Below are 20,759 nucleotides of genomic sequence, written 5' to 3' on the forward strand. Positions count from 1 at the left end.
CTATATCTCAAATATGTCATTCACACTGCCACAGGGATAATGTCCAAACTCATGGTTCATGAAGTCCTTGGCGGTCTGACTCTGCACACCTAACTCATCCCGCTTTCCTCACACCATGGCTATGTTTCCGCTATTCTAAATTATTCTTAGTTCCCCTAAGAAACTGTTTTCTCTCACTTCTAGGCCTTTTCACAACTTGCACCCATCTCTAGGATATTTTCATCATGACCCTGGCCATCCACTTCTTCCTCAGCCTGACTCTACTTATCCTTCACCTCAGTAGAGCATTCCTTCATACAGGAAAGCTTCTGCTCCCCAAGACTGGGTTAGGTGTACCTTCCATGTGCTGTTGGAGCACACATATGTGCTTTCCCTTACTCAGCATCTGCCATGATGCACAGTAATTGCGTGTCTGATCGTGTCACAACTACGACCAACCAAAGGTAGGCATGATGCCAAGAACATAGCGGGTACTTAGTAAACTTTGCTGGATAAAAGATTGCAGGAATGAACAAATAACTTTCTACTTTAGTGTTCCCTTTGGCAAATTATTAATAATTATGTCTAAGATGTAATTTATATATCTTCAGGAGGAAAAAATATCCTGATAAAAACTAAAAAAGCAAAAGTAATTTTTTAAAATATATTTTATTGATTATGCTATTACAGTTGTCCCATTCTTCCCCTTCAGTCCCCTCTACCCTGCACACCCTCTCCCACCCACATTCCCCCCTTTAGTTCATGTCCATGTCTCATAAGTTCTTTAGCTTCTACATTTCCCATACTGTTCTTACCCTCCCCCTGTCTATTTTCTACCTACCATCTGTGCTACTTATTCTCTGTACCTTTTCCAGTTCTCTCCTCTTCCCACTCCTCTGTTGCTAACCCCCCATGTGATCTCCATTTCTGTGGTTCTGTTCCTGTTCTAGTTGTTCACTTAGTTTTTGTTTTAGGTGTGGTTGTTAATAATTGTGAGTTTGCTGTCATTTTACTGTACATGTTTTTTATCTTCTTTTTCTTGGATAAATCCTTTAACATTTCATATAATACAGGGTTGATGATGCTGAACTCCTTTAACTTGACTTTGCCCTGAGAAGCACTTATCTGCCCTTCCATTCTAAATGAAAGCTTTGCTGGATAGAGCAATCTGGGATGTAGGTCCTTGCCTTTCATGACTTGGAATACTTCTTTCCAGCCCCTTCTTGCCTGTAAGCTCTCTTTTTGAGAAATCAGCTGACAGTCTGATGGGAACTCCTTTGTAGGTAACTGCCTCCTTTTCTCTTACTGATTTTAGGATTCTCTCTTTATCTTTAATCTTGGGTAATGTACTTATGATGTGCCTTTGGCATGTTCCTCCTTGGGTCCAACTCCTTTGGGAATCTCTGAGCTTCCTGGACTTCCTGGAAGTCTATTCCCTTTGCCAGATTGGGGAAGTTCTCCTTCATTATTTGTTCAAATAACTTTTCCACTTGTTGCTCTTCTTCTTTTCCTTCTGGTACCCCTATAATTCAGATGTTGGAACATTTAAAGATGTCCTGGAGGTTCCTAAGCCTCCCCTCATTTTTTTGAATTCTTATTTCTTCATTCTTTTCTGATTGGATGTTTCTTCCTTCTGGTCCACACTGTTGATTTGAGTCCCAGTTTCCTTCTCATCACTACTGGTTCCCTGTACATTTTCCTTTATCTTACTTAGCATTGCCTTCATTTTTTCATCTAATTTGCAACCAAATTCAACCAATTCTGTGAGGATCTAGATCACCAGTGCTTTGAACTGTGCATCTGATAGGATGGCTACCTCTTCGCCACTTAATTGTATTTGCTATGGAGCTTTGATCTCGTTTCATTTGGGCCATTTTTTTTTTGTCTCAGCACACCTGTTACATAGTGAGGGGTGGAGCCTTAGGTATTCACCAGGGCGGGGCAACCCATGTTGCTGAGTTGTGATGCTGTATGTGGGGCAGGGGTCCGAGACGGAACAATGGCACTTGCTCTGATCTGTGTTGGATTTCAGTCCCTCTGCCACTTCCCCCAAGCAAACTGGACTTTCTGGTGCTGATTCCTGAGTGGGTGGGCTTGTGTTCATTCTAGGACCCTGTGGGTCTCTCCAAGGAACTCTCTTGTGAGGCTGGGAGTCTCTCCCTACGCCTCAACCCCCACAGGTGTTTTCAATCAGTGTTTTAAGGCTTTATTTCCCAGCGCTGGGACCCTGGGTTGCACCGTCTGTCATGCTCCCCAGTTTCACCTGGTTTATCTGCATGCAAATGTGGGACTGCCCAGTTAGCCATCTGTCTTGCACACAGTACCTTGCTTCAAAATCGAAGCCTTGCTGGGTCTGCCTGTTGCCACCATGTGCCCAGGGTCCACCTGCTGCTGTCTTGAGCACCCAGGGTACCTTGCATGCCTGGTGCCACTGCTTTTCATGCTGTGACCCCTCTCCACCCGGCTGCCCGACTCTGCCCCGCCTACTCGTTGGGATGAATGTGTCTATTTTTCTATTTTAACTCCTTGGTTGTCAGACTTCCATACAGTTCAATTTTTGTCAGTTCTGGTTGTTATTTTGTTTCTAAATTGTTGTCGTCTTTATTTTGGTTGTGCGAGGAGGTACAGTGTGTCTACCTATGACTCCACCTTGGCCAGAAGTCCAGATTTTCCATACTATTGATAGTTGTTCAGATCCATCCAAATTCTTCTGCCCGAGTGCAGCCACCTCCAGGCAGCACTGGGGTAGGGGTGCTGAAGGAAAGTGAGTGTGAGCCGTGCGCAAGCTGTGGCCGAGGAGGAGCAGCCTCAGGCTGAGGAGAGCTGACTAGTGGGCAGGAGGTGAAAGGTCGAGGGTCCGTGTGTCTCAGCCAAGCTTCTGTCACCACCACATGGCTGCCCCCCAAAATAATTTTTCATTGGCGTTTGAAAAACCAGAAGGTCTGTCTGATCAAATTGAGGACTTTAAACCATGATGAAAGCATCTAAAGATAAACTGGCACACCAATGGAAATAGTCACAGACAATATAAAAATTAAAAAAAAATGGCCCTGGCTGGTTTGGCTCAGTGGATTGAACACTAGACAGCGATACAAAAGGTCGCCAGTTCGATTCCTGGCCAGTACACATGCCTGGGTTGCAGGCCAGGTCCCTGGTAGGGGTCACATGAAGGGCGACCACACACTAATGTTTTCCTCCTTCTCTTTCTCTCTCCCTTCTCCTCTCTCTAAAAATAAATAAATAAAATATTTTTTAAAATTATAAAAATTAGAAAATGTTTAAAATAATCTGTACCTAAATGTTATATGCCTTACTTAATATACACTTAATATATTAACCAAACCCTCTAGCTAAGAGTTGCATTTATTGAGGACTCTTATGAATTAGTGGACCTAGGCAATGATCAACAATGACTACTAATATCATATACACAAACAGATAACTAGACACTATGTACCCCCCAATGCAGGGGTGTCAAACTCATTTTCACTGGGGCAATGAAAGCTTCAGCAACAGCTTCACAATTGCCTTCAAAGGGAGGAATGTAATTTTAGGACTGTATAAATATAACTACCCTTAACAGTTAGGTGAGAGCTTGGCACTGCCACTGGGTAGAAACAAGGTGCTGGGCTGGATGAAACAAGGTGGAGGGCCGGATTTGGCCCTCGGGACTTGTGTGTGCCACCTGTGCCCTAATGGAAATATACACCAACACTTACTATTTCTTAAAAAAAAAAACAAAAACAAAAAACCTACATCTAATTAGTCTCTAGATTTAACTATAAATTTACACATAATAAAGGACAGAGTTGGTTGATACCACTGGGACACAGTCACTAGCATTCAGACTAAAGCACAGGTGGCAAACACAAGGCCGGAGGGTCGAATCCAGCCCTCCACCTTGTTTCAACCCCGCCCAGCACCTTGTTTCCTCCCAGTGGCAGTGCCGAGCTCTCACTTAACTGTTAAGGGTAGTTACATTTATACAGTCCTAAAATTACATTTAGCTTTTTGAAGCAATAGCAAGGCTGATGTGGCCCCTGGTGAAAATGAGTCTGACACCCCTGGAAAGGACACTCAAACAAACAGATTACAAAAAAAGGAAAAAGAGAACGGGGAGGCAAGAGAGATAAAATCAACTACTGCAATGGTTAAACTTTACTTAGATCCTAATTCAAACAATAAAACTTTTTTTAAAATCAGGTCATTAGAAAAATTTGAACATTGACTACTAGATATTTGGTGATATTAAAGAATTACTGTCCATTTTTAGGTGCAATAAATACTGTGGTTATCTTTTTTAAAGTTCTTATCTGTTAGAGGCGCATAATTAAATGTTTATGGATAAAATAATATAATGTCTAGGATTTGTTTCAAAATAATCCAGGCGTAGGGTAAGAAAGAGGAAATGGGTATAGATAAAGTTTGAAATTTTCCATAATAATATGTATTTAAAACCTATGGAAAGCAAGGTTCATTATATGTTTAGTTAAGGACAACTGGAGTCCTAGCTTTCTCATATTAATTATCTGTACTTAAAATATAAAATGAGTATGTTTTACAGAACATAGAAATTTCAAGCCTAAAACTCTCCCTCTGCTTTCCATCCCCAGTTCCCTTTCTAGAGGTAACTACTGTTAACTGCATTAAATGTACTTCTGGAGCATACTTCTAGGAATAGTTTATGCATTTAGAAATATAATGTTTAATATAAATTTAATCCTACCATACATATTATTCTTTATCTTGCTCTTTTTAATTTAATATATCTTGGACATTTTCCCACATATCTGGTTTTACCTCACTCTTTGTAAAGACTGTCTCATACTCTATGGCATGGACTACATAATTCATTTAACCAAGTCCCCTACAAATAAAAAATTATGCTCTTTGAAGTGTGTTATTATTACAAACAATGTACCATGGATATTCCTGGGCATATATCATGACACACTTTACAAGTGTGTCTAAGATAATTTACAGAAGATGAGTTGCTGTGCCAAGGGATATATGCATTTAAACTTTGAATACATATCATCAAACTGCCTTCCAAAAAGGCTGCACGAATTGACACTCACTTCCTTTCTTCTCATCAGTAGTATCTGAGAGTTTGTGTTTCCCTAACACTGGGGATTGACACACATTTAAATAATTTTCAATTTGACATCTGAAGATTTTATATATATGCCTATTTTGTATGGCTGTCTTTAATTATGGTAACTACTGATCTTTTTTTCCTCTTTTTGTGAACTGTCGATTCATGTCTTTTATACTGGGTTCTTGGCCTTTTTTTTTTTAAGATTTTGTTTATTTTTTTGACAGAGGGGAAGGGAGGGCGAGAGAGAGGGGGAGAAAAATCAATGTGTGGTTGCTTCTCACGCTTCCCTTACCAGCCCTGGCCCGCAACCTAGGCATGTGACCTGACTGGGAATCGAACCGGAGACCCTTTAGCTCGCAGTCCAGCACTTAGTCCACTGAGTCACACCAGGCAGGATGGTTCTTCGTCTTTTAAACTGACTAGCAAAAATACTTTGTGTGCTGAAGAAATCAGAGTACTTGTTTCAAAAAGGAAAAAAAATAATGATGTTCTAACTATGGATTTGAAAATACTCAAGAATGGCTTAAAAACATAAGCACCTGTTACCTACCAAGAAATAATGTCACTGTATGAAGTTGACTTCCTATAATTGTGTATGATATGATCACAAGACACTCAGATAAATGTTAAAAAAAAAAGAAAACAACAACAAAAAAACCCCAAACATACAAAAAGACCTGTCATTGTTCATATCTTCAACAAACCATAAATTGCTGGAATGGGAGTAAAAGGGAGAAAACTGTACTTGAACAATGATTAAAATAAAAACAAAAGAAACCATAAATTCACATGTGAGTTGTTTAAATTTACTAATTCCCCCTTGCACTCCTCTTCACCTGACTTGAGAACTTGACATTCTTTTTAACTCCTTATTCATGTCACATTCAAGTAACTTACCAAGGCTAACTAATTTGTATTCAGAAATGACAGTACCAGGCCCTGGTTGAGGTTCTTTGTTACAAAAGCTCATTTAAGAGAATGGATTTAAATGTCCCCCTGGCTTTCTGAACCTAAGTACCTTCCCCATTATTACCGTTACCCTCTTTCCCTCAAATCTAGGCCTGTAACACCACACAACCACCTTATTACTGCTTTAACCGCTAGTTGATCTTGATGCCTCCTATCTTTCTAAATTTACTACAAATCATAAATATCACTGTATTAAACAAAAACAGCATTTTCATCCTGCATTGTATTCCTGTGCTTTAAAAACCCACAATAGCTATCTACCTAATAGCTAATAAAGAGTTAATAGAGGTATTGGGTTGGCCAAAAAGTTCATTTGTTTTTTTCCATAAGATAGCTCTTATAGCGCTTAGTTGTCTTTAACTTCCTGCAAAACAATTTTGTTAGACTGTATTGTGACAGTTGTCATATCTTCATATCAGTGTGCATTTAAAAAAACTTATCAAATTGGTGAATTTTTGTGTAGCCATTTTAATATTAAAGCTGGAAGAAAATACAAAACATTTTTGGAATTTTATGCTTTACTATGTCAAGAAAAGTAAAAACGCAACTGAGATGCAAAAATGATTTGTTCAGTATATGTATGGAGAAGGTGCTGTGACTGACTGAACATGTCAAAAGTAGTTTGCAAAGTTTCACGCTACAGATTTCTCGCTGGATGATGGTCTATGGTGGGGCAGACCAGTTGAAGTTGATAGCAATCAAATTGAGACATTAACTGAAACCAATCAATGTTATACCATGTGGGAGATAGCTGACATACTCAAAATATCCAAATCAATAAAGTTACTGGTGAAGATGAAAAATGTGTCTTTTATTTTACGGAAAAAAGAAAACCATATGGATTTCTGGCCAACTCAATATAACAGAAAGTATGTTTGTTTTAGAAATCTGTCTCAAACCTGGAATTACCTTTTCCTAGGTCTGTGACATTGACTTTGTTTTCATATTCATTAAAATGAGAAATAATACCTATATACCTCTCAGAGCTTATGTGATGATTAAATAAAATGATTTATATGAAAGTGCCTAGGATATAGAAGGTGCTCAAAAACTGATAGGTGAATAATGCTAATGTGAATGAATACTCTAAACCTCAATAGAATTTGACAAGATTTTTAAACTAGAGAAAAGACCAAGCAAGTGTCTAACACAACTCATGGTGAGTTGCAGGCACTTGATAATTTATGTGAAAACCTGGGCTTCTAGTAAAACAGGGCAAAATGAATACACATTTATCTCCTCTGCTCTCAAAATCTCAGTAAAATCACGATATGAGTAAAAAAGGGCATAAATTCATAAGCACAGAAAGAACAGGAGGCGACACAACAGCAGATGAGAAGTATCAAAATTTTAGAATCTATAAAGTAAATGGAGGAATGGAAATGTAAGAGACAAGAGCATGCTAAAACTTAAATGCTGGTGTGGGTGAAATAAACAAGCACACTGGTTAGAACTTGAGAACCTGGAAAGGCTCAGGCATTAGAAGCTCTTGCACACCTACAAAGGCAGATGTAAGGTATGGGATAAAAAAAGAAGTTGGTTGGACACCTTTTGTCCCACACCATTTCCTCCTGCTCAGCTCTGAGCAGCCAAATGACTATGTCTTTTCCACTTTGGAGAAGCCTGGGGTTTTATTTGAACCTTGGGTGTTCTGGTTTTTGGCACATCAGGCACAGCTGAGAATGGGGCGCCTGACAGGTATCAATGCTGGAAGACAACAGCTATTTGGTGAATTCTGATTAAAATGCTTCTTTCACACCTTCAATGAAGGGAAAGCCAAATGCCACTCATTTTTTAAAACTTCTGTTAAAGCATATTTATTTGTTTGTTTGTTTGTTTTAGAGAGGGGTTGGGAGGGAGAGGAAGAGAAACATTAATGTGTGGTTGCCTCTCATGCGCCCCCTACCTGGGACCTGGCCCCGCAACCCAGACATATGCCCTAGACTGGGAATGGAACCAACAACCCTTTCACTCACAAGCGAGCACTCAATCCACTGAGCAACACCACCTTGGGCTATTTTATTTATTTTTTTAAAGGAGATTTTACTTTAAAGATTTTATTTATTTACTTTTAGAGAGGGGGAAGGGAGGGAGAAAGAGGGGGAGAGAAACATGAATATATGAGAGATACATTGATCAGTTGCTTCTCACACACTCCCAACTGGGGACCCACCTCACAACCCACGCATGAGCCCTGACTGGGAATCGAACTGGTGACCTTTCGATTCACAGACCAGGGCTTGCTCAGTCCACTGAGCCACATCAGCCAGGGCTTAAGTGTATTTTAAATTAAAATAATCTGTAGAGACAAGGTTTGGGCATTCACATTTTGAATGTCAGTTTCTTTTGGTACTCCCAATCCTCTGCATTTGGAAATGGTTGAAGTTAGTGAGTGATATCACAGACATTTAGCCAGTAAGCAGGAGTCTGCTTGTCGCATTAGTTAACCTTCAAGTCATTATTAAGTGACAGAATCTAATGAGCCAAGTAATCTCTTTCTGTATAAAAGTCTATTAAACAAATTACAGGGTCTTGGGAGCAATTCACCAGGCAAGGACTATCTCACACATGTATGAACATTTTTCTTCAAATCATAGAAAACATTTGAATAAATTTAACATCACTTGGTATTTAATTTTTTACGTTAAATTTGTTAACAAATGTAGCACTAACTTTGAAAAAAAAAAAAAAAAAAACAAGATTAAAACAACCACGTGGGTGGCTGAATAGGCCCACCTTTATGCTATATTGGGGTTCCATGTGAGTTTTGAAAAATCCCAAACCATTTGGTGCTTTTTAATTTTTATTTATTATCATTATTTTTTAATTCTCACCTAAGGATATGTTTATTGATTTTAGAGAGAGGAGAAGAGGGGGGAGGGAGGGAAAGAGAGAGAGAATGACATCGATGTGAGAAACATTGGTCGGTAGCCCCTCATATGTGTTCCAATAGAGGACCTGCAACCTAGGTATGTGTCCTGACAGGGAATCAAACCTTTGGTATATGGGGCAATGCTGCAACCAACTGAGCCATCGGGCCAGGGCCATTTAGTGCCTTTAAAAAAACAACAAAATGTCAAGCAGTTTCCACTCTATCTTCAACACTCAGACTGAGAAACACCAGTATTCAAGATCCATTGTGGCTAGGCTACCATTAATTCAGATTCCCCTGGACAGGAAGGGATGACAAGGACAAAAGTCTCAAAGGCTGGAATGGAAACTCTGTGACAGTACAGGTTTTATCCTTTTAGTTTGTTTACCGACTTATTTCTAGCCCCGAGAATACAACCAGAACATAGTAGATGCTCAATTAACACTGAAAAAATATTGATAAAAGGCTGTCCTGAAAGGTTCTTTTAGTCCTCCCAAAGTTGGGAGCAACCAACACAAAGAACAACTGTCAAGACTGGTGGTGTTTCTACTTAACTCACCAAACTCTCCTTTCTCCTTTAAGTCTGGATTTCTATAGCCCCTTATAATTTAGAACATACCCTCTAGCACAATTATGAAAAAAGAGTTTACACTAATTATGAAAAGTAGAGTTTACACTACTCTAGACTGGGAGACACAGCCCCAATCTCCCAGGATGTCACTAGAATCTACATGGAGGTATTGTGTGGTGGGCAGTGCCTGTGACCACTCACAGTGTACTCAATCACTAGCGAGGGCATCAGGGCATCCTGACCCACACTGGGATCACTATAACATTCTAAAGCAGAAACAAACCCGTGTGTGTCTCTGCAAATCTAGTGAGAAGACTGATTTATTTTACATATTTTGCAAATATTTTTAATGTCTGGATTAAGAAAGACAACTGGATTCTCCTACCTGATCTCTGCATTCATTTGGTTGCACATCATATAGCCTTTGAAAAGCTCCACTGCATACTTGCTAAGCAAGTGATGTATTAGTATTGTTATGAAAATAGTTTTGAATCCTGAAGGAGCCTCAGGGGCCCCAGGACCACCCTTCAAGACACTGTTGTAAAAAATCTGTACCCTAACAGCCTTAACATTGAGAGACATTCAGAAGGGATTCTCAAACAAGAGAACGGAGTTTAAATAGACAGAGAGAGGAAAACATTACTGATTACACGTAGCCACACTTCACAGAAGCCAAAACATTTCATCAGGATACCTGTTACTTTGAATGTCGCTTACTCTTTGTACTTTATCATATTTCAACAGGAAATAATCGCTATTTAAAGGAAAGAAAAGCCAATGTTTCCGATAATGCAGACCCCAGAACAAAAACCACGTACTATAAGTCCTTCCAGTTCCTATATAAATGTCGATTGTTAATGCACATTTACTTTTTAGACCATCACTTATAAGTGACATTCTAATTATAAGACCCATAAGTCACCCTTCTCCTGCCTTTTCTTCTCTTGTACAACTTTCTGCTGATTGTCATTCAAATATTATTTAACAGGACAAAAGAACAATTTCCAATTACCAATCAGTTCCAAACTGCTGCACAGTTAAATCTTTCTGCCTGCATGTTTCTACAAATAGCAGCTAAATGGTAATCTACAAATCAACTCACTCCTAGGAAGTCCAACCTTTTGGCATCTCTGGGCCACACTAGAAGAAGAGTTGTGTTGGGCCACACATTAAATACATTGCTACACGTAATCTCTCTCTCTCTCTCTCTCTCTCACACACACACACACACACACACACACACACACAAACCCATGTTTTAAGTAAATTTATGATTCTGTGTTGGGCCGCATTCATAACCATCCTGGGCTGCAGGTAGCCCTGGGGTTGGACACCCCTGCATCCCTGCTAAATGTACTCAATATTTGGTCCTTAGCTATGTTCAAATGATTTCTATACACTAATAACAATTCCTAATGAAATAAAACAGCTATATTCATTTAAGCATGGTCAAGAAAAATAATTATTTACAAATAATCACCTCACATCATTTTTCTCATACTTAAGAAAATACATGATTTCAAATTTTCCCTCCCATAAGCAAGCAAAAACAGATTTGTTACAGTGCCTGATTTTAGAAAGATATTTGGCTTTTCTGTTTTATTTAGATTCATACTTAATATTAGGAAACCTTAAAAGAGTTTATTAACTAGAATGGCAACCTTTACTCAACAACACAGGTTCTGTGACTTTGGGCAAATTACTCAATTTGTGTCTACTTTCCTCGGCTTTTTTTTTTTTTAATATATTTTATTGATTATGCTATTACAGTTGTCCCATTTCCCCCTTCACTCCCCTCCCCCCTGTGCCCCCTCTCCCACCCACCTTCCCCCCCTTTAGTCCATGTCCATATATAATACTTATGAGTTCTTTAGCTTCTACATTTCCCGTACTATTCTTGCCCTCCCCCTATCTATTTTCAACCTACATTCTATGCTACTTATTCTCTATACCTTTTCCCCCTCTCTCCTCCTCCCACCCCTACTGCTAGCCCCGCCTTGTGCCCTCTATTTCTGTGGTTCTGTTCCTATTCTAGTTGTTTACTTAGTTTCTTTTGGTTTTGCTTTAGGTGTGGTTGTTAATAATTGTGAGTTTGCTGTCCTTTTACTATACATGTCTTTTCTTTATCTTCTTTCCTTAGATAAGTCCCTTTAGCATTTCATAAAGTAAGGGCTTGGTGATGATGAACTCCTTTAATTTGACCTTATCTGAAAAGCACTTTATCTTCTCTTCCATTCTAAATGAGAGCTTTGCTGGATAGAGCAATCTGGGATGTAGGTCCTTGTCTTTCATGACTTGGAATATTTCTTTCCAGCCCCTTCTTGCCTGTAAGGTCTCTTTGGAGAAATCAGCTGACAGTCTGATGGGAACTCCTTTGTAGGTGACTGTCCCCTTATGTCTTGCTGCTTCTAGGATTCTCTCCTTCGTTTTTACCTTGGCTAATGTAATTATGATGTGCCTTGGTGTGTTTCTTCTTGGATCCAACTTCTTTGGGGCTCTCTGCGCTCCTTGGATTTCTTGGAAGACTGTTCCCTTTGCCAGTTTGGGGAAGTTCTCCTTTATTATTTGTTCAAATAACTTTTCCACTTGTTGGTCTTCCCCTTCTGGTACCCCTATAATTCGGATGTTGGAACATTTAAAGGTGTCCTCGATGGTCTTAAGCTTTTCTTCGATTTTTTGAATTCTTATTTCATCATGCTCTCCTGCTTGGTTGATTCTATCTTCCTTCTGGTCCACTGTGTTGTTTTGAGATTCAGATTCCTTCCTTTCACAATTGGCTCTTCTCCGTGTGTCTTCCTGCATCCCTTTTATGGTAATCTGCATTTTTTCATGTAATTTGGATCCAAAATCCACCAGTTCCGTGAGCTTCCTGATCACCAGTGTTTTGAACTATGCATCTGATAGATTGGCTATTTCTTGGTCACTCAAAAGGATGAGTCCTGGGGGGTCTGATCTGTCCTGCTGGAAACATATCTTACGTCTTTCCCCGTCTCTCCTATTATTTTACTTATTTATTTATTTCTTCTCCGGTCTGGTCGCTCTTGTTACGGTGGGGGGCGGAGCCTTAGGTGTTCACCGGTGCTGGGCACCCCAGTCGCTAGCTTGTGACGTTTTATGTGGGGGCAGGGGCGGGAGCGGGGACAGGAGGGATCAATGGCGACCCTTCCGTTCTCCTGGAGTCAGACACTTCCCTGGGCTTCTGGGCTGTGAGCTCTGCCCTGATCCCCAGTTGCTGCCCCACTGATTCCCCCAGCCGCTGCTTGCGTACTCAGGGATCACCACTACACCGCTGCGCTCGCTCCTGCGCCCCGGATTGCTGTCGCGCCGATTCTGCGCCAAATTTCCCCCGACCTACACGCGCCTGCGACCCGCACCAGCCCCACGCCTGCTCGCTCAGCTCGTAGTCCCCTACCAGTCTGGATGTACGGGTCTACTTCAACTTCTAGGCTGTCCGACTTCCATTTAGATAAATCCTCTGACAGTTCTGATATTATGACTGCAAATCATTGTTGTAAATTATTGTGGTTCTGTTCTTGGTTGTGCGAGGAGGTACGGTGCGCCCCTTTCCTCGGCTTTTAAAATGAAGTTAATAATAGTATCTGCTTCATAAGCAAATGACACAATTAAATGAGATAATGAATAAATGAGTGAAGCACTTAAAAACACAGTGTTTGACACATAATACTCAATGAATGTTAACTTGTTTTTATGTACTAGTCTTATAATCTAAGAGAGCTCCAAAACAACTTAGGGGGTAAAAATATTAAAAAGAGATGACCATTTTAGTGTCCCAGCTTCTTAAAACAATTATACCAACTAAGAAAGTGCTGACAGGCCATAGAAAAGTTATCAAAGACATTTTCAAAACTATTATAATTCTGTGGAACTAACAAACAAAAAAGAAACTCAAAGGACCTGTCCTTCAAAACAGTTTGAAGGAATCTCAGAAAATTTGGCATATCTATCCGGAAACAAAAGAATCAATCATGAGTCCAGCTTTGCCATGGATGCTTTTATGAACAGGATGAAACTATCACAGTCCAAAGACAGTTTATTCTTATGTACCTACAAGCACCATCGACACTAAGATGTGCAGTAAGAGCTGAAGGTGTATAACTAACTATTCTCACTTAGTCTAGCAGCATACTCTGAGAGAAATGAAGCTTGAAGCCAAAACGAAAATAATCCTTACCACCAGATAACCTTTATCCAGTTTAACCTTATCCAAAAAGGTTTAGCTCTTGGGTATATCAGAAAAAGATTAATCTTTGGTACATAAACTCAGATGCATATGAGAATTATAGCTAACATTTACCAAGCACTTATTATCTTCCAGGCATTATTCCAAATTTTTTATGTGGATTAATTAATCTTCAACATGGCATGAGATAGGCATTCTATTGTTCCCACCTTATGTTCAAGGAATTCAGGCACAGAGAAATTAACCTGCCCAACTGTCAAGTTAACAGTGGCTAGTCAAAAAGAGTGTGACTTCTAAGCCCAAGTTTTTAAATACTAGGCAAGGAAGAGTGCTGCACAAATATGTATCATACACTTACATGAGGTCTGTCCAGAAAAAGTTCAGCCATTGTTAACACAACGAGAACCATTTGTGCAACATCGATATAACCTGGCAGCCAAGGAGAGTGGACTGGAATGCGTATGTGTGAACAATGATGACTTCACTGTACTAGTCAGTGGGGGTGGTAGACACATGTGTCCTGTGTGGCCATGGCATTCAAAATGACTGAGCAATTAGAACAACAAATCTGCATCAAATTTTGTTTTAAGCTTGAACATTCCTCCTTGGAAAAATATTCAGACAATTCAGAAGGCCACAGCTATGGGCAACTGGTGATTGGCAGCTTCATCATGACTATGTGCCTGTTCATGCATCACGTCTTGTGCAGAGTTTTGGGGGGAAACATCACATCACCCAGGTGAATCAGCCCCCATGCAGCCCAGATTTGGCACCCTGTGACTTCTGGCTTTTCCTAAAACTAAAATCATCTTTGAAAGGGAAGAGATTTCAGACTATCGATGAAATTCAGGAAAATACAACAGGGCACCTGATGGAGGTTGGGAGAACAGTGTGAGGTCCCAACATGCCTACTTTGAAGGGAACTGAGGCATCATTGTCCTATGTACAATGTTTTTGTATCTTGTATCTTCTCCAATAAGTTTCTCTAATTTTCATATTACACGGCTGGATACCTTCTAGACAGGTCTTGTATACTCTCTGTGAGCAGAGAGCTTTGGTTATGCATGCAGGTAGAGAGCTTTGGTTACGCATGTTTAAATTACTGACAACGAGAATGCATGGACTTGTGTAATTAAACAATTTTATAATATCATAAAGTTTGTCACACCTTTTGTGGGCTTTCTGTGGAATTCTCTCTGATTACCACCTGACACACAAATATGGCTGTGTCCTCTCTTAGCTTAAGTTAATTCATAATACTGAACAATTCTCAACAATGAGAAGGAAGTGGTGAAAGTTCAGAATGGAGATAAAATACAATAGAGACTGAACACTCACAGTAATAGTATCCCAACCTTGGCCACCTATTACAGATTGGCCATACATATGCTATTATAATTTTCATTGATATATTTTTATTATAATGTTATGTCTTACCCATTAAACAAGTTTTTTTCCATCTTCTTCCATATTATTCCACAGTCATGGATTAGGTTTCCTCTTCTCTATTACCTATGGAGAAAAACGAGCTGTAAGGTGGGCAAGAGAAAAGTGATTTCATGAATTTTACTTATAAATTCAAAAATGGATCAGTATATTAAAATGCAATTTAATGAACTCCATACAAGTACTCAAAATTAATTCAGAAGGGAGAAAAAAGCTATGATCTTTTTTCAGCTCAGGGCAATCAAAGATTCAGTCACTAATGAACAGGCTGATTCATAAGTGGAAGTAAAGGTTTATGTCCTGAAAAATACACCTCTGCATTTGCTTTAGGTTCTAGAGATTATACATTGTCTTTACATATAACCCCAAACTGTCAGTAAAACCAAAACCATTCATGGTAACAAAAATTCTCGTGTATCAAAAGCTAAAATTATTTGTGCGTAAGTGAAATATATAATAATGAAAGATGCCATGAGGTGACCCCTTTGTGTTGGGTGGGGTAGTGCCTTTTAGGGAAGCAGTATGTTTTTTTAAAAGCAGCATACATTCTAAACGCAAGGACATGAGATTAGTCAAAGATATCTAGAGCATATGATTTGGACAAATTACATGTGTAATCATTTTTTAGGCTTCTGACACTTTATTCAGAAAGCAAAACTCAAAAAGCTTGAAATTAGCACACTGTCACAGCCTATTTTGTCATCCTATAACTAGCATAAGAATTCCTCTTAGAAGGAAGTTTTCTTTGTGAAAATATGTTCCCTCAATATGGGTCACCCCACCTCTCATGTGCAGCCCCTTGAGGTGAATGAATCCCTGCAGAATGGCTGTCAAGAGCCAAGAATGGTTGTCAAAAGACAAGGGAAAGAAATTGTTATTTTATCTCTGAAAGGAACAGAGAAAAGGAAAGGAAAAGAAGGGATGAGTCAGTATAATGGAGCAAAGCTGGGATTAGATGGGGTAAAGTTCTCGGGTCAAGGAAGGCCTGAAAACATTCTGAGAATGGGGATGCTTCACTGGCGGAATTGCATTAATGCAATGTAAGGCTCGCCCCACCTCTGTTTTGTCTCCTTTCTTCAGTTAGGTGCACAAACCCACAAATGTCCTGTGTGAATTAGGGTCTTTCTAAAAATCGGGGGAAGAACCCAGTTTCACATCTGAGTGCACCACAGTGCACGTCAGAGGTGCAAGGTAAGAAAATAGGGCTCTAGGAGGCAGAAGTAGCTGCTAGAAGATAAAACTCAGGGAATGCACAAATATTTTTAGAAAGAGCTTACCATTTCCACACCTTCTAGGATGCAGATTCAAGGCAACTCTATCCAGGAGGCTAAGCCAACATTACGCAGATGGGGTTTTTATATCCTTAAAATCTCCCTCTTTCCTACCCAAATAATCCTACTTTCAATATAAGAATACCAAAAGATTAAAAGTTAACTTAATTACATTTAAATCCAAGTTATTTTTTAATTATTTTTAATCCCCACTTGAGGATATATTCATTGATTTCAGAGAGAGAGGAAGAGAGAGAAAGAGGGAAACATTGATGTGCGAGAGAAACATCATTCTGTTGTCTCCCGTACACGCCCTGACCAGAGATCACTTGCAACCTTTTGGTGTTTGGGCTGATGCTCCAACCAACCGAGCACCTGGCCAGGGCTGTATCCAAGTTATTTTAACTAATGCTTGGATCTCTCTAAAAGTTGACCACAATCATCAATTCTATTCTAAACAGCACCTAAGATAATTACATGGAGTTTAGGCAGGCTTAAAAGACCTATGAAACAGCTATTAATTTAAAGAGTAATGACTTCAATAATTAGGATGGTGATCTTGAAAACTGGGAAATCATAATAAATCAGCTAGCTTACTATTAGACTTATTAGTCTTATTAGACTCCACATATTCAAATATTTTCCAGCTAAGCCCCACTTATATCATTTAAATTACTGCAATATACTTTTGAATGGGGGAAGGGAAATTACAGAGTATGTATATAAATAAAACACTACAGTAGAAACAAACAAAATGTGGATGACATCCTTGGGGTGTCCAACCTTTTGGTCTCTCTGGGACACACTGGAAGGAAAAAGAGTCATCTTGGGCCACACATTAAATACACTGCAACACGTAATCACAAAAAAATTTCATGTTTTAAGTAAATTTACGATTTTGTGTTGAGCCGCATTCACAGCCATCCTGGGTTGCCTGAGGCTCTCAGGCTGCAGGTTGGACACCCCTGCAATGGTGTTTGAAATAAGGTCCCCAACAAGCATGTTCAAGCTGATCTATTAATGAAATTTGCTGAACCCTTAGGCTTTCTGGTGTCATACAAGGCAAGATGTAGATAGTAACAGAGACCAGTTATCATCAGGGTATTCACTTTCTAGCACAGACTGTAGGCAAGTTACTTAACTTTCTTAATAAGCCTGTTTTCTCATCTACATCATAGCACTGGTGTAAGGTTAAATGTGAATACCGGTAAAATGCTAGTACACTGCCTGGCACATAGCTGATGATCCTTTATCTTTTTACCTTTAGTAGCACTCTGAGTAGTTAATAATGCAAAAGAAACATAACATTTTACATTTCAGTGCAACAAAAGATGAAAGATCTGCTGACTTTACTGTTCTAAGGTTCTAAATTATTAGTTTACCATGGATTTTACCCATTAACAGCTCTGAATAATGATTTCAGTTCATATTCAGGACTTCTGCACAGAAATTGCAAAACAGACAGATTTATGGTTTTCTATGAAACACAAAGGGTGCTAAGTTTGCATTTACACCCTTTGACCGTGGTTAAGAATAACCTAGTGGTAAAATCTAAGTTCACCTGCCAAATAAATTTCCTTCCTTCCTTCCTTCCTTCCTTCCTTCCTTCCTTCCTTCCTTCCTTCCTTCCTTCCTCCCTCTCTCTCTCTCCCCTCCCTCCTTCTCTTTTCATTCTTTTAATCCTCATCCAAGAATATATCTATCAATTTTTAGAGAGAGGAAGGGAGAGAGAGGGAGAGAAACACTGATGTGACAGAGAAACATCGATTGGTTGACTCTCGTATGCACTGCTACCAGGGATCAAACCCATAACCCAGGTATGTACCCTGACTGGGGATTGAATCCCAAACCTTTTGGTGCACAGGACCACGCTCAGCCAAGTGAGTCATCTGGACACAGCTGGATTGATTTCTTATAAGCTGTTTATTAAAATGTCTCTTTTTCTACCATTAAGCATGGGTTTATAAAGCTGTTACATAGTATACATGAAATGACAACCTGGACTGTGAGATCCCTGGACTTTGAAACAAAGTTGTTTCTCATTCATTTTTGTGTCCCATTGTCATATTGTTTGAATCAATCACTGATAGACAACTCCCTCTTTTAAATTTAAGTTTATCATGACTAGGCAGGAATTTTGAACTAAGGGAGAAATTTGGTCCACAAGGCAGACATGACCCACTTTTTTTATAAGAGAAAACTGAGGCCCAGCAAAGTTAAGAGATTTGCTGGAGGTCCCAGTACTGCTTCGGGGAGAAGCCAGGCTAACCTTGGTGTCTCCTCAATTCTGAGCCACTTCACAAAGGGATGCAATTTGTTCATGTGTGTTTCTAAAGACAAGGTATTTTGATGCTCAAAGAAAACCCAGTAATATTAGACGGACTTGGAGGTTTTTTCCTCAAAAAATATCCCAGGATGGGTGGGTAGGGGTGGGCAAAGCAGAAGACTCCAGACCAGCTCCTGAAGGGAGTGCTTGTGCTGACGGTGGAAGTCACCAGCACCTGTCAGCTGGTCAGCTTTCCTGGAAGTCTGCAATGGGCCCCAGGCATCCATGTTTAATAGGTGCCCTAGGAGATCCTTGCCATCAATAAAATTTGATAAATAAAAATCTAACCTGTAACTAAGCATAAGGCCTTTAGAAAGTCAATCAACTCTGAAAAGAACTAAAATAGTTATTTTAATGGGTTGTTCTCATGTATACAGAAAAGTTTTTTCCTTCAATGAAAAGGCTTTTTAATGAGTGCAGTGGTTGCTGTTTTTAAAAAATACCCTAACCACTGTGTTCACTTCTGGTGAAACAATCCCAGTCATCAGAAATGGCCTGTGCTTTCATTTTCCAGACTGGAAAGGAACAGCCTTCCTGAAACATCCCCAGGTGTGCTCGCTCGCGCACATGTACACACACACCATTTCTCTTAAAGCCAAAAGTTTGCTTTCCTAGCCACAGTGCAGATCACTTTTTTGTTTTGTTTTAATCATCTGACATTCATATAAGGCTGTTAATATGTGCCTGTTTCTTATTAAAACAAGAAGCTTTAAAAATAAATACATACATTTAAGTTCATCATAAAGTTTACTTTTTAGGTCATATGCTTTCTGACATTTATAATATCTTTTTTTTAAGATTTTATTTATTTATTTTTAGAGAGAGGGGAAGGGAAAGAGAAAGAGAAAGAGACAGAATCAATGTGTGCTTGCCTCTCATGTGGCCCCCACTGGAGACCTGGCCTGCAACCCAGGCATGTGCCCTGACTGGGAATTAAACTGGTGACACTTTGGTTCTCAGCCCATGCTCAATCCACTGAGCTACACCAGCCAGGGCTCATTTATAATATCTTTTAAATCAAAAACTTCACATGGTATTTACTACTGTAATTTTTACCATCTTTTCAAAGATACATCCTTGTATTAGAATAAAATTTCTCATTCTCTCTTGGCCTTCCTAAATAAGAACAGCTGGGATCAATACAATGATGTGGAAGAAATCCAGAGTCTCAGACTGAAAGAGGGCCAAGCCCCATGTTAGGAACTTTCAACCCTAAATGTCTCTGTAATGGTTAGGATCAAAAAGGCTTTAGGAATCCACCTGCCTTGTTGATTGGCTTCCATATCTAATAAGATATTAAATGGGTGTGTTAGTTCATAAGGAGCATAAGAACATGGGAGACTAAAAAGCCTTAGATTTAGAATCAGAAGGCTTGGGTTTAAGCCCCAGTTTATTCACTTACTAGCAGTGTGAACTTGGGCAACTCACTAACGTCAGGTCCTCTACATCTTCACCTATAAATGGACATAACATCAACTCTTTCTCCCTTTCAAGGGTGCTGTGAAGATGAAATAAGAAAATGTGTGCCTAAATGCATTATAAAGTGACGAGAGCTGCACATGGGTTAGCTATTCTTTTCTTGCTACCAAAAAGAGCAAAGACTTGAGATCATTATTCTGGTGAGAAGAGGCATTGATATTTGAACATCCAGGAGGATGAGCGGCATGCTGGGATAAAAGAACCTGATCATTCCGGTACAGCCCAGGAATCCTAAAATGTGTTTGGTATCTGAGTCTTTATTTTAGTTAAATAACATGCTAGTCTTAACTAACAGCTTAATAAGGATTAAAGGGCATAAGATTTTAGCTAGATTGGGAATTCCTTCTCACAAAAAAATAAAATGAGCTAAAAGCAACAGCACAATATACTTGCATTCTCCCCAGTCATCCAAGATAAACGTATGCAAACAAAAGCAATACCAAATCCCATTTAGTTTGTGGAGCCACAGTGTTAGCCACAAAATGATTTTCCATACAGCACACACCAGAGTCACTATTTCATCACTGTGCTTAAATCTAATACTGCT

The 20,759-nt window shown here is 39.4% G+C and overlaps 1 protein-coding gene across 1 annotated transcript in view; it reads right to left on the reverse strand.

Annotated features, from left to right (window-relative positions):
* USP49 (ubiquitin specific peptidase 49) overlaps positions 1 to 20,759 on the reverse strand; it is an 80,588-nt gene that overhangs the window by 43,712 nt on the left and 16,117 nt on the right. Inside the window, 1 exon segment of the mRNA XM_036025043.1 lies at positions 15,128 to 15,202. The gene's annotated coding sequence lies outside the window, so the exon portion shown is untranslated.

This window comes from Phyllostomus discolor, chromosome 4, assembly GCF_004126475.2.
Source record: "Phyllostomus discolor isolate MPI-MPIP mPhyDis1 chromosome 4, mPhyDis1.pri.v3, whole genome shotgun sequence".
Classification (NCBI taxonomy): domain Eukaryota; kingdom Metazoa; phylum Chordata; class Mammalia; order Chiroptera; family Phyllostomidae; genus Phyllostomus; species Phyllostomus discolor.